Source organism: Nicotiana tomentosiformis, chromosome 1 (assembly GCF_000390325.3).
Source record: "Nicotiana tomentosiformis chromosome 1, ASM39032v3, whole genome shotgun sequence".
In the NCBI taxonomy this organism is placed as follows: Eukaryota; Viridiplantae; Streptophyta; class Magnoliopsida; order Solanales; family Solanaceae; genus Nicotiana; species Nicotiana tomentosiformis.
In genome coordinates, this window is record NC_090812.1 from 31,208,290 (window position 1) to 31,224,069 (window position 15,780).

Below are 15,780 nucleotides of genomic sequence, written 5' to 3' on the forward strand. Positions count from 1 at the left end.
CATTATATGTTCAGAGTCCCTTAGTCGCAATTTGGTACACTAGGTTAGTTGAGGCACCGGGTGCCAGTCTCGCTTCCAGGTCGGGGCGTGACAAACTTGGTATCAGAGCAGTTCTATCCTAGGGAGTCTACAAGCCGTGTCTAGTAGAGTCTTGTTTATGGGTGTGTTATGCACCACACTTATAAGCAGGAGGCTACAAGGCATTTAGGAGTCTGTTACCCTTCATTCAAATCCAAATCGTGCTATAGAGCTGAGTCATAAGAGTTCAGCCAAAGCTTATGTTTGCTAATGATATAGCGATGCTTTCAATTAGAAAAATTATAGCTAGCTAAAGTTCTAATACAACAGCAGGTAAAAGCATTAGTAGAGAGAGAATTATTGACTACGTGGTCCTGTTTGAGACCTTATCACATTGTGCTTACCATATGTGCGAATTTTCCATTTACCCTAAGACGGTAATATCTAACATACCCCGTGAATAGCAGGCCATGGGAGTATCAGAAGGTAAAAGTATAAGTTTCAACATGTAACAGAAGCAAGGTGAAGAAGGGAACGAGGTACCTAGTTAATGAAGACTATCCGAATTTCCACGTAAGGTAGAGAAATAAAAGGATTCTAAGTTACCTTCAATAGAAATAGAGGTATGTACAATTGGCCACACCCATCTCAGTTATGCCCTATGGTAGCTAACATATATAGTTTAAGAGGAGGATGGGATATCAAGATCCAGCTTGAGTTAGAGTAACCCGAAATGGTGGATTGAGCCAGGGGAGCTAAAAGTGAAACAATATTTTGTTGAAGTTTTCAGAATAATGCGATAAACAGAAGTGTTAGCAGGAGAATAAGAAGACAGAAATGAAGTATTATGAGTAAGATGTGATAAATGGGTGATAACGGTAAATCAAAATATGATATGATGACAGAGTCTATAGTCAAGTGGAAAAAGAAAACAAGAGGTGATAGGTCTTGAGACAATAAAAGAGTATAGGCCAAAAGTCATATTCTCATTTCGAGAAATGAGTTTGTGCGTCCAACGTGATTACAAAGACAAAACAATTTAGACCCCCAGAGTAATAGAAATTAGCATGGGCTAGTGAACAAGATAAACTGAACATCAGTTAGGGATCAAATGAGGTGATGATAGTTGACATCAAGAGAATTTCAAATATCGCATTCCAGCAATAATACAATCAACAATAGAAGAATAACCTTTAAAGGTCACTCAAGAAGACGCTTCCCTAAAGCAAGAACTTTGAGCAAAGTTAATCTTAAGGGACTAAGTGTTCCAGTTACACTAGGTATCTGATACCGTCGTATGTAAGATATTCAATTATCCTTGATACATAAGGGTTACTGTAAGGCAAGTAAGAGTCAATAAAGACGTGAAAAGACGTCGAAGATGAAGAGGTAAAATATTTATAAGTAAGTCTTCATAGCATTATATGTTAATACTCCCCTAAAGGGGGGAAAATGGTGTAATATGGTATTAAGTCAGAGTTAAGTGATTCAGGTAACTATGGAATAGTAAAGGAAGAATGCAGTAAATGGTGAAAGGAATGATATTGCATTTATTCAGATCCTATAGACATGATACGAGTCCAGAACATTATGCAAGCACGACGTCAGGGAGAGGCAGCAAGGGTTCCCACACCAGATGTTATTGATAAATAAGTGCGAATGAACACTTGATACATTAGGAGACAGTGCAAAAGTTAAGTTAAGACAGAAGACATAATCCAAGAGAGGTTACCCAGAATGTACATATGAGCATGGACTGACAAGTAGTTAGTAGTTCATTCAGGAATGCAGGAAGAGCCTAGTCATGGCTAGACAAGAGGTCTCAGATAAATCAGTAGATCATGAAAGATAAATGAAGTGAAACCCAGCATAGGAAATTCGGTCTCGTAGATACGATATCGTAATCCTCGAGGAATATTCTGATAGGAGTTGGGCAGTAAAAGGTACCGTATAAGTGTTATGGAAATAAAAAAGAGAGTGCTACTGAGGAGATAATAAAAATTCGAGTGCAGAAGTAACCCTACGAGCATAAGGGTGCAGAGATAAGTAACTAAGGACAATTATTGGCGAGTCAATACATCAAATCTTTCGTCGAGTATACGATGTAAAAAGCTCCCAGCTCTACAAGAGTCAGAGGGTCTTCCCTAAGTGCTACAACGAAAGACTAGCTGAGGAAATAAGGAAGAAGGCTTTAACATAAGCATAATGACCTAAAGAAGATATGATCTTGTAACAACAGTCTCACTACAATATTGTATACACTCCATAAGAAAGTGGCACCTATCGTGGCTAATGAACGGGAAGTAAAACAAATCAAAAGAAATATTTGAGATCATATGAGTTGCACAAAATTCCAATAGGTGTTGGCACTAGGATAAGCCAAGTATTCATGCAATAAGTGGCAGAACGACCAGGAGAAGTAATTGCGCACTTTTAAAGAAAACTAAGAAGGCACGAAAGGAATTATTCAATCAATAATCCAGAGTTAGTTATGTTATGACCGCACTTAACATTTCAGAGTATTATCCATGCAGCATATATGTTGACATTCCTACAACTATAGGAGACGCCGATATAAAGTTAAAAGAAAGAATTGAGTCCCCCTCACAAACAAAGGCTTGAATTGTTAGAAGATTATATTATGGATGTTCTGTGGTGTCCACAAAAGGTGAAAGTAATAATACCCTGAGCAGCAGATCGGAAGATAGCTTAAGCCTACTTAAAGGCTGGGAGAGAAGAGGAATTTAACGAGTTACATCAGGTAAGTGAATTAGAAGTCTAAACATTGCAAAATCACTCCTAACATTAGAAGTACAAGAAAGATAGTACAACAGCCATATTCTATAATGGCTCTACAATAAAGCTAGAAAAAAAAAGTACCAGCCTCATAAGGAGTAAGTATGAAGCTCACGCCGGATTATGTATGCACTAGAGGTGTAAGTTTATAGTAGAGCTTCAAGTTGTGGATGTGAATTCTACCTATGTGGAAAGAAGGTTATGAAAGAGACAGAAGATACAATGCGAGATTAAAAGCTAAGTAAGGTAAAGGTTAAGAAGTTACGAGATGCTCAAGTTTAGAAGGTTGTGAATAGTCCATACATCAGATAGAGGGCTAAAAGCGTTGTGATTCAGTATCCACAAATGATAGTGGTGTTATCAGTGACATATCTTCTAGCCTATAGTTTCCAAGTACTGAGAGGTCTAGTTAAGAGAGTAAAGAAGATTTAGAGACGATTTGATGTCCGCTTGAAGTTCCAGAATAACATAAGGAAATGTATGGTGCTAGAAAGTTAAAGGAAGGTTATGAGTACTATAAATAAATATGTATAGGTCGCAAGATAAAGTATGGTAGAGCAACATGGTTTTAGGCGGACAAGAGTAAGGATAAGCAGAGGAGATTGAGAAGCTGACAAGAATAGGTAAGGCCTCAGAATTAAGCCCATCAAAACAAGAGATAGTTTCCGTAAGTTATAAAAAAAAACTCAGTATAGCCTGAATGAACTCAGAGGAGTCTAAGACTATGAGCAATTTGAAGAGATGAAATGTTGCCCTGGTAGTAGAATAAAGGTGTAATTGTGATAGATAAGAGGATGACGTTAAGGCCATTGATTGGTTATGATTCAAAAAGAAGGAATTTTATGAATCACATGAGATTAGAATACCCCTCATAAGATGAATCACGTTGGGATGCGATGAAATACGGTTATTGAAGTATAGTATCGGCCCTAGGTGGATCGAGCAAATAACTTCAGATGCTCCCTGATGAGACGTGATCCCTAAGGATAATGTATTACATAAGAGGTTTCAATTTATCAGTGGTAGATTATAGATCAACATTAAGGTAAATCAACAATAGGGAGATAAAAGTTCCAAAGTATGGGATGATATCAGGCCTTCATTTTTAAGATGAACAGTAATGAGGAAGAACTAAAGGACTTAGATTTATACATATAGGATAAGAAGCGAGAGGTAACATGGAGTTGGGTAGCAAACCTCGGCAATAATAAACTGAAATAAGTGTGATAGTGTAGTATAACCTACCTAGATGTAGTAAAGCCAATAAGATATATTTACAAGGCTACGAAACAAGATATCGCAACAGTCGTAAATTTGACAAATTACCGAGCAAAGAACTTTACTACACCTATATACACCAGGAGGAATAACTTTTCATAGTTCTATATATGTTCCCAAAGTGAGGCCTAGAGATTGGCTAAAAACTGGAGGAAAAGGAACAGAAGAGTCACATAGGCACATATACAAGGAAAAAGTCGTATAGGATGCATGACAGAAGGTCGCAATAATTACGAGGTTGGAAGGATTCAGACCATAAGTCGTGGTGTCAGAAAGAGGCCTAAAGGGGGGAATGCCCGGGTCTATGAATTTATTCATAGAACAGTTGCCTAGATGGAAAGGCCAGCAATAAATTATTTATGAGAGCTATAGGTTATGAGACTGTTATGTGCATCAGTCAACATTCGAGGACGAATGTTCCAAAGGGGAAAATGATGTTACAACCCATGTTTTCGTACGTACGAGTACGTCGTAAGTCAATTGATGTAAGCTCAGAAATGAAATCATATTTGAAAAGTTTACAAAGTAAGTTAATCATATTACCTCAGAGGTTACAAATATTGAAGATCATGAACAACAAGTACAAAGATGGTTGGAAGGTTCAGAAGCTAAAGGAATTGAAAAACATAATGTTTCGTCGAAAATCGACAAATTGGGAATGTTATAGCATGTACTTTTGGAGTGAGACCAGGGTGTTTAACATGATAAGGAGGCTATGTTATGAGTTATGTTAGTCGTATGATAGTCATGTGTTATATTCTGAAGTCAAACGAGTGGTGGAACAAAAGTCGATAAAAGTTATCACAAGTTACGTTCATAAGTTTTACTGAAACTTTGGGTCCAATGTAACTGACATTTTCTCCCAATATACATAGAGTTATGGGGTGTTCCACCCATCAAATTAAATATCTATGAGTATATTTTCCAACGCATTAAACTGTTTGTCAATACGACATCAGAGTAGAGAGATATGGGAGTTTTTCCGAGACTGCACAGACTATCACCTACTTGCTTAAACGAAAATCCAAAAACTGGGCCTGTTCGGGTCATCCATAAATGGGCCAATTTGGGTCGTTCAAAGAGGCCTTTTTAAAGTCCTATCCCCTTCATATATTAGGCTGATAATAGGGAAAAATAACCAGACTTAATCTCTACAAAAATCCTCCCAAAAATTTCCCACAAATCCCAATTGATTTTCTCTCCCTTTCAAGTTCTAATTGGAGGTAAAGCCTAGAGTTTGAAGAACCAAGATAGGAGCTGAGTTATCCAACAAATAAGGTAAGTTTACTGCTCTCTTTCATCCATTTTTTTCTGCTGTATATGCATAGTAAGTCGTTCTATATTTGTAAGAACTCACGGGATGGTGATCAGAAGCCGTGAGTTTGAGTTATTCACTTGTAGCGGACTGTTTTGTGGACTGCTTTATGGATTGTTTTGTGGTGCTGTTGGGCAGAATGTTTTACTACTGTTTGTGGAGTTTTGGAGGAGGAAGGGTCTGGAGAAACACCACATAAATGCAGGATGTTGGGCTGGTCGTTCATCGTAACAATTTCGAGTTATTGACACTACTACGGTGGTCGTTTTGTGCATGAAGAGATTGGGTTGTGTTGGGCTGTTTTGTAGTATTGTGTGGTGTGCATAAGGTTAGAAACTAATGTATATATGTTGTTATTGTTGTTTTTGGTGTTGTGGTGTTATCTTGAATTTGGAGGAAGTAAGGATTATAGGGGAGATGCTGTCCGTTTTAATACAAAATAAGCTTGTCGTTCGTTATGCGTTAGTTGTACCTTTCGTAACTTAATGATAGTATTATTATTGTTGTTGTAGATTAAGGTGAGAAGAGTCAAGTTCAAGTTGGTGATTAGAAAGATTGTTATAAGGTATGTTAAGGCTAAGCCTTCCTTCATTTTGGCATGATCTCGTAGTTACATGTGTTAGTAATGAGACAAAAAGAAAAGGTCATATTCATGAATTTATTCACACTATTCTAGTCTCATAAGTTACAATACTATTCCTTATCGAGACTCTATATTCAATTTAGTATTGTCTTCTTCCAGTCAAGAGAGCAGCAAGCCTATATATACAGTATTACAGTATTTTTATTACCATCGAGCTATAATCGATGGGCAGGCCCCTATTGGGCAACCTCTGATCAGATGGAAAGTTATATACCGAGCCTACTGTGGTCGAGCGCCTATGAGCGAGCCCAGCATGGTCGAGATACATAGCCTAGTATGGCCGAGCGCCTATGAGCGAGCCTACTACGGTAGAGCAGTTATATATACTGAGCCTTATAAGGCCGGACAATTATTTTACTTACTATATTGAAGGAGTTGAGTCAGTATCAACAGGTAAGTATATCTCCAGATCATCTTTGACTCCCAATTACTTTCAGTTATTATATTATCAGTTCAGTTTCAACTTTTAGTTATGTTATTGCCTTATATACTCGGTACATTATTTTGTACTGACGTCCCTTTTCTGGGGACGCTGCATTCATGCATGCAGGTTCAGATAGACAGACGGGTATACCTCCTCAGTAGGTGTTTCCAGAGTTCAGCCTGATCGGTAAGCTCCACATCCTTCGGAGTTATCGGGTCTAGGTTTTCGTGTACATCTTCTGTGTGTATGTATATATATTATGGGTAGGTCGGGGCCCTGTTCCGATCATAATATATCTATCAGTAGAGGCTTGTAGACATATCCTGTCAGTTAGTGAATTATGTTGGGCTTGTAGGCCTGGTATGTATATTTTGGTGGTTTGTTAGTTGTAGTAGTTATGACGGCCTTGTCGGCCCAACTTTATATTGATGTTTAGTCAGCGCTAGTTTCCATTCAGTTTTATATTTTGCTTCGCAAATTGTCTTGCAAGGTGGCCCCTTGGCCAAATTATGACATTATATGTTCAGAGTCCCTTAGTCGCAATTTGGTACACTAGGTTAGTTGAGGCACCGGGTGCCAGTCTCGCTTCCAGGTCGGGGCGTGACAAACTTAAACCGACATAGTGGGGATTAGGATTAAGTGTGGATCGTCCACCTTTGCGGAGTGCAATTGGTTGACTAAGAGGAGACAAGTCCGCAGTAGGTGCAGAATCTGATGCAGGGCGTGAATCACCTGGGCCTAATGCTGGATGTGGACGATGATGATAAGTCAAGAATGGTGGAGCTGCAGAAGGTTGAACTGGATTATGTGGAGGAACTTGAGCTATAGGTGGTGGAGCTACAACCGGAGCTGTAGGTGGTGGAACTGGAGCTATAGGTGGTAGAGCTACAACTGGAGCTATAGGTGGTGGAGCTACAACTGGAACTGTAGGTGGTGGAGCTGGAGTGACTGAATCTCCAAAAGATGAAACTGGTAGTACTTCGGAAATATCTAAGTGATAACCTGAACCTGTGAAGTATGATTGGGTTTCAAAGAAGGTAACATCAGCGGACATAAGGTACCACTGGAGGTCAGGAGAGTAGCATCGATACCCCTTTTGTGTTCTCGAGAAACCCAGAAATACGCACTTAAGAGCACGAGGAGCTAACTTATCTGTTCCTGGAGTAAGGTTATGGACAAAACAAGTGCTTCCAAAGATACGGGGTGGAAGAGAGAACAAAGGTAAGTGGGGAAACATGACAGAGAATGGAACTTGGTTCTGGATAGCTGAAGATGGCATACGATTAATAAGATAGCAAGATGTAAGAACGGCATCTCCCCAAAAACGCAACGGAGCATGAGATTGTATGAGTAGGGTACGAGCAGTTTCAATAAGATGCCTATTCTTTCTTTCAGCTACCCCATTTTGTTGAGATGTGTACGGACAAGATGTTTGATGAATAATCCCATGAGATTACATAAACTGCTGAAATGGGGAAGACAAATACTCTCGGGCATTATCACTACGAAATGTGCAAATAGAAACCCCAAATTGATTTTGAATTTCAGCGTGGAAGGTCTGGAAAATAGAAAACAGCTCAGATAGATTTTTTTATCAAAACTATCCAAGTGCACCTGGAATAATCATCAATGAAACTAACAAAGTAGCGGAATCCTAAGGTGGAACTGACCCGACTAGGACCCTAAATATCTGAATGGACTAAAGTAAAAGGTGACTCTGCTCGATTATCAAGACGCCGAGGGAAATGGGAGCGGGTATGCTTACCGAGCTGACATGACTCACACTCTAGAGCTGACAAGTGAGATAAACCAGATACCATTTTCTGAATCTTTGACAAACTGGGATGTCCCAACCGTTTATGTAATAAATCTGGTGAATCAGTAACACGACAAGTTGTAGAAGGAAGACGAGATGTGAGTCCATGTGATTTAGTAAGGATAAGGTAATAAAGTCCGTTTGATTCACGCCCGGTACCAATGATCCGCCCCGTACTGCGTTCCTGTATAAAAACATGTTCATCAAAAAATAAAACAGCGCATTTAAGTGATTTGGCTAAGCGACTAATAGCTATGAGATTAAAAGGACTATTGGAAACATAAAGGACTGAATCTAAAGGTAAGGAAGGAAGTGGGCTTGCTTGACCTATTGCAGTTGCCATGGTTTGAGACCCATTGGCCATTGTGACTTTGGGAAGAGATTGAGAATACGATTTAGTAGTGAAAAGAGATTTGTTACCAGAAATATGATCTGATGCACCTGAATCAATGACCCAAAACTCAGAGGATGAAGATTGGGAGAAACAAGTCACGCTATTACCTGTTTGAACAACAGAAGCTATCTCAGAAGATGTCTGCTTACATGTTTTATACTGAAGGAACTCAATATACTCTGCTAAACAAACCATCCGACTATTCAAAGCATCGATTCCCATGTCGCTACAATTTGTAGTAGTAGGGTTAACTTGAAATAGTGGAAATAAGTAACTCCTGTGAGAAAACTGAAGAAATAGCTTGAAAAACACTGTTTACAGTAGAAAAACAGAACATTGTTCTGTGCCGGATACATTGTTCACGCCGGAAACACTGTAGCTCGCCGGAAAATTCCAAAGTTGTCGGAATTTGTTGTAATCAGGATGGATAGACTCGGAATTCCTTTGCGAGCAAGGTGTCCTGAAGAAATATTTTCAAAAAATGGCCAGAAAGGTCACTGTTCACGCTGAAAAAATATAAAAGTGGCCGGAATTTGATTTGACTTAGATGGGTAGGCTCGGAATTTTGAGGAGAACACACTGTCCTGAAGAAGCTTCGAGAAAAAATGGCCGGAAAGTGGTCGGAACACTCGCCGGAAAAGTTGTTGCCGGCGCGTGGAGGAGCGTGGCGGCTTTTCTGCAGGATAAAATTTCAGGGGTTGGTAGTCGGAGGGTGATCTACCTCGTGGTGGTGTTGGTTTTAGCACAATACCGACAGAAAGTGACTTTCACTTAGACAAGCCTTAGGTCACCGAAAAAATTACACGATGACTAAGTTCTTTCTTCCCGGTTAACGCTGGAATAACGCACAACGATCTTTTCTCACTAATGCTTTGATACCATGTGAGAAGGCACGGGAGAAAATATGTTATTGATATTGGATGATAAATACAATACAAGAGGTCCCTATTTATAGCTATACACTACAAGGAGATATTACTCCTCTTCCAATGTGGGACAAGACTACACTATACATATCTATAAACTAACAAAGAAAACAGTTACGAAAGAGTTATAGATGATACTTGAATACATGTAAAGTATTATACAATTTGAAAGTTCGAATGATACAAAACTTCCTCAAAGTTATTCAAAGAAACGTGTGTGCTCCTATTTCTTATTTTGTATGTTTACACCATTATGAAGTTGAGACGTCTTCTTCATTAAGTGTCATTTATAAAAGGGCCCTCTTTTATAATTCGTGCTTGTTCAAAAAGCCACAGAGTATTGAAGCATTTTTAAATGCAGAGTAGAACGGAAACTCAAAATAAAATATTATATAAACCCGGTTAAAGTAAGTGTAAACTTAGTTCAAACCAAGTATTTGATATTAAACCCCAAAATAGATCAGGGGTAAAGCTTGCCAACCATTCCACAAATAAAAAACAAATACAATAAACTTTCCAGACACAAGTTCACTATGGGGCAGATTCTAAAATAGTACTTGATCGAGGCCAAACCTATACCACTATAGAGTAGCGAGGATAGTCGATGCAGTTTTACCCAACGAGGTCGGGATCGATTTCCACAAGGAGTTAATTTGGCTTGGAGTTAGTTATCTAACTAATCTAGATGTGCGTGTTGTTCCTAATTGCACTTCCAAACATTATTGCGATTGATTATATTCTAATTTTATACTATTGTAAGCTAAGTGCAAGCTAAGTACAATATTTTTTGTGAAAGTTTTCAAGTGTTAAAAGGAACTATGGAAGTGACTTCCTCCTAGGTGAGTATCTAATAGGCATTAAGAATCTAGGACAAGCTTGTTATGATTGGGGTCGTGATATAACTATCACACATAAGTGCTCACTCTATACCTCTCGGTAGTTTGAGTGACTTTGTCCGATTTGGCTTTCCCAAGCCCAAATGGGTGTTCATAGAATACAAGTGAAATTGGCTCAAGTCAGGTATTACTATCTCTATGTTTAACCCTTTAATTGGGGCTATCAATCTCTTGAGTTCACCCCAATTCCTTGTTAGCCTAATTTTCCTAGACTTAGTCCATCTTTCTCAAGAAGAGCCTAAGTCATAAAGGCATGAGTTAGTGTTTGCAACTACTAATTCTACAATTTTAGCATGAATTAGGCTAAATATCACTAACCCATAAATAATTAAGCCCTAAAATTCAAGACCCATTAAATACTCACACTAGGGTTGGGTCACAACCCTAGCTATGGGATCTAGCTACTCATAATAACAGCAGAAATCAAAGATAAAGATGAAATATAAGCCATAATATTAAAGTACAAGATGAAAATCTAAAGTTTGAAGGTAAATTTACTCTAAAATTGCCCAAAAAGGTAACAACTAGCTGTTCACGTGCTCTGCTAAACAAAACTTTACCTAAAATTGATAAAAGGATCTATTTACACTAGGCTGAAAATTTTGGACAAAAATGCCCCTGTGGAGGTTTCGCGGACGCGTAATTCTGAGCGCGTCCGCGCTTGGGCTTTTGCGGCCGCATAATAGTGAGCGCGGTCCACGTTTCTTCATATATGGGCCTGGGTAGATCTTCGTTTCGCGGACCGCGTAATGTTCATCGCGTCCGCGTGAGATTCCTTCGCGACCGCGTAATTTGGACGCGGACCGCCTTCTTCATTTATGCCCATCTTGCAAAGTCTCTGAACCTCGACAAACGTTGTCCGCTAAATTCCAACCGTGGCCGTGCCAGTCACTTCGCGGTCGCATCTTTCTGCCGCTCTCAATGCTCAATTTATTGCTCAAAACAGCCTCTCTAAATCTCTATTTCGCGGTCCGCGGAATAATGGCCGCCTCAGCGATGATAATTTCTCGGCCGCCCCTTTCTATTGCAGTCCGCGTTCCACAGTATTGGTCCAGACTTGGTTTTTATTCAAGTTTGACTCCTTTATGAGTTGGTTATGGCTTCTTTGGCTCATTTCGAACAAAACCCTACAAGCAAGCACATTAAGTTTAGTTTCCGGGAATACCTTCACACATTTTTTGGCCCAAAATCTAAGTAAAAGAGAACAAATAATAGGCTAAAATCCCTACTTATCAGTACTATTAGCAGCGGGAGAAGTCAAGATGGCATCATCAACAGCAGCAGAAGGGTCGACTTGAGCAGGAGAGATTTGAACACTAACTTCACCAGAAGTAAGTTCTTCACCCCCGGGAATGCCGACCTCAAGTGAAGAAAAGTTTTGACTCTGCTGAGTTTTTTCAATGGTTTCCTTAGTTTTTGCAATCTCAGCAGTCAAGTCGAAACCATCCTCGTTATCCTCCATCAAAGTCTAGAGGCGCGTGTTCAAGAAAGCCCATCTTACATCAAGAGTTGATTTATCCTCAAGGGCCTCATAATCCCTCTCCCATTGCTCAATTTCGGCCTCCAACTCTGCTTTTTCAGTTAAAGCGGCATCATAAGAAGTTTGTAAAGGGGCGAGTGATCTCTCTAAGAACTGGATCTTGTTAGAAGATGCACGGAGGTCTTCTTGAGCCTAAGTGAGCGTTTGAACAAGCTCCCTGGCATAGACTTCCTTCTGATTAAGCAGTTCTTTCAGACCCCTAATTTTCTCAGTAGCTTTAGAAAGCTGCTCGGCAAATGAAGACTCAAGGAGGTCTTTATCCTTGCCCGCTTGACTGAAAGAGGCTTTTTCAATCGCCAATTCTGCTGCCATCATTTTCACTTGCTGTTCCAAAGCACACTTTTCCTCATCTAAAACTTCTTTTTCTAACTGAAGGCCTTCAAATTGTTCTTTCCAGTTGTCTGCTTTCGTATGATAGTCGTTGACTAACTTTTCAGTATGGATAATTCTTTTCATCAGCTATGTGCCTATCATGTTGATCTACAAAAGAAAGGGAAGAAGTGATTATCAAACAAAGACAAAGAAATCACATGTAAAATAAAAGGCTAAGGCTTATACCTTTAAGGATGAATGGACAATTCCAGTCATCCATGTCAAAGAGCCGTGGTTTTCCAATTTAGACTTCTCAATTGGGCCAATCAGCGGTTTTAGCCATACATCAGTTTGGCCAGACTTTTTCAAAAGATTACCATCCTCGGGGACTTTAATGGTAACTTTTTTCATCATCCTACTGCTACTGGGAGAACCAACTTCAACATGAGAAGTGGTAGCAATAGGGATAGTTCAGGAAGTAAAAATAGCCACGGGAGGAGCAGTGGCAGCAACAACAGGCACGGGAAACTGAGAACCAATAGGAACAGACACTGAAAAGGAGGCAAGGGGTGCTTCATCAGAAACTAAGCCAAAATCTTCGCTATCAAACCCATGGGAAAACAACTGCTCTGTAGAGTTACGAGGTGCAGCAATCATCTCTTCATCAGAGCTCACCAAAGTGGCACTTTCAGGATCATTCACGGGAACTGAACTTGGAGGAGGAGTGGCTTCATCATCCGAAATAACACGTCTCCTAGCCCAAGGCTTACGCACTAAAGAGCCCTCATCTCGTTCCTCTTCACCCTCAGAAACATGATTTCTCTCTACTTTTCTCTTTGATGAAGAACTCAAAATCATCTCTTGTGCCATGGACAAAGAAAGTCTTGATGAAGTAATAGACGCGACACTAACACCCCGTATGGGAAACCCTAGCAGAAGAAGAAGTTAGTAAATCTCCAAATAAATATGAAAGAAATGTAGAAAGTTAAAGGGGAGCATACCATGAGTTTTAACTTTCCAACCAAACCTATGAGAAAGGTATTTCCAAGACCTTCCTTCCATAGGAGCAACCGACAATAATTTTTCTACCCAAGCACGAAAGTCTGGTATTTCTTCAACAACTTCCATGGTTGCTAAAAAGAAAAACAAACAGCCACGAGATCGTAAGTTTCTTCTTCCTTCATAAAAGAGAAGAAATATATCTAAAATAAAACTTACGTGCAAAGTTCTATTTTTCTGGAAAAGGCATGTTCTCTTCACCCACTAAATCACTTATGGGAGCAGCAACAAAACGGGCATACCAGCCAAGATCTTTATCATCTTCAGGGCTAACCAAAACCCTTTTACTCCTAGCCATGAGAGTAAACACCCCTGAACGAAACAACTTAGGGGAATAAAGATGAAGCAAGTGTTGAAAGGTAAAGGGTAAAGAGGCCGAATTAGCCAGGTATCTTAAACATGCAACAACTCTCCATACAATAGGACCAATCTGTCCTAAGCAAACGTTAAAGAAACGGCAAAATTCTATGATGGCTGGGTCAATAGGTGGTCTAAAACCTAACGTAAAAGGATATGTGTAAACGAAAGAGTAACCAGCTTGAAACAAAGTAATCCTTTGGTTTGGACGAGGAACTAAAATTGGAAAGTCAAATTTACAACGGCATTCTCTTCGCACAAGAGAAATCAAACCCTCGGTAATCTTGGAAGGATAAAGATCGGCACGATCATGGGAAGTCATAGAAGTAACTTGATTTCTAATTGATTCACGATCAGTAGAGAAAGAAAATTCTGCAGGAATAATTTCATCAACAGTTGGTTCTCGAATAGGTTCACTCGAATCCCTATTTCTAGCAGAAGATCTACGAGTTGAAGAAGCCCTAGTTCTAGAAGAAGAAGGGGTAGCAACGTTAGTTTGAGAAGTAGAACCACAGATATAGATCCTAAACTACGTAATCTACCGCCTCTTCTACTCCTAACAGGAGCAGTTGAAAGGGGAAGTTCATCTACAATTACTACTCTGCGAGGATCGGGGTTTGATGAAGACATGCTTATACGAGAAAATAATGTGTGCAGAAGAACAAGAACGATTAAAGAAGAAGAACATTGTATATTGGAGGTTTTTTGAAACTAAAAGTGAATGATGCAGCCGCAAAAAAGCCTTAAAACCTGCTGAAGAATCGTAGACCCAATCAACGAAGGCCACGTAGCACATACATTAAATGGAAGTGACATGCGAAGCGATGGTTTTGAAGAAGATGCAATGATATATGGTGGGTTCGATAGCTCTCAGGGGCCGATGTTGAAGCGCACCAAAGTGTCCATCACAAGGGAGAAACGAACTCGAGATTACATACCGGAAGGAACCTTATCTTTCAACGACGAGGACGCGGAATGGATCGTGCATCCCCACAATGATGCACTGGTAATATCTGTACTCATAAATAAAATTTGAGTTAAACGTGTGTTAATTGATCCAGGTAGCTCGGCCAACATCATCCGATCGAGGGTTGTAGAGCAGCTCGGTCTACAAGATCAAACTGTGCTTGCAGTTCAAGTTCTAAACGGATTCAACATGGCATCTGGAACCACTAAGGGTGAGATAACATTGTCGGTGAATACTGTCGGGACCATCCAGGAAGCTAAGTTTTATGTGATCGAAGGAGACATGAGGTACAACGCTTTGTTCGGGAGGCCTTAGATCCACAACATGAGAGTAGTTCCCTCGACACTGTACCAAGTGCTGAAATTCCCAACACCCAGCAGAGTCAAAACAGTTTATAGGGAACAACCGGCCACCAAGGAAATGTTTGCGGTCAATGAAGTGATCCCAACATCCACAATCTCAACATCGGAGGATTCGAACCAGATGGTCAAAGACGGGGCCAAAAAGCAATCACTGATACCAGCCTCGATGGAATCGGAGAATCGAGGGGTAGACGAGGACGATGACTACGGGGACCCCAGATCTTTCATAGCCCCCGATGACTCCGACGCTACAATATCAGCGGTCGAGGAACTGGAACAAGTCGTATTGAGTGAACACTTACCCGATAGAAAGGTATGCCTGGGCACGGGGTTAAGTCCCCAGCTCAGGAAAAAACTCATTCAATTTCTTATAGCTAATGAAGATTGTTTTGCTTGGTCTACCTTGTTATGACAGGGATCCCGCCGGAGATAACCTCTTACAAACTAAGCCTCGACCCAAAGTTCCATCCGGTCAAGCAGAAGAGGAGACCCCAGTCCGAGGCTAAACATGCTTTCATCAAGGTTGAGGTATCTAAACTCCTTAAAATAGGGTCCATTCAGGAGGTTAAATACCCGGATTGGTTAGCAAATGTAGTGGTAGTCCCTAAAAAAGGGAACAAATTAATAATTTGTGTAGACTATAAGGATTTGAATAAGACATGTCCTAAGGACTCTTT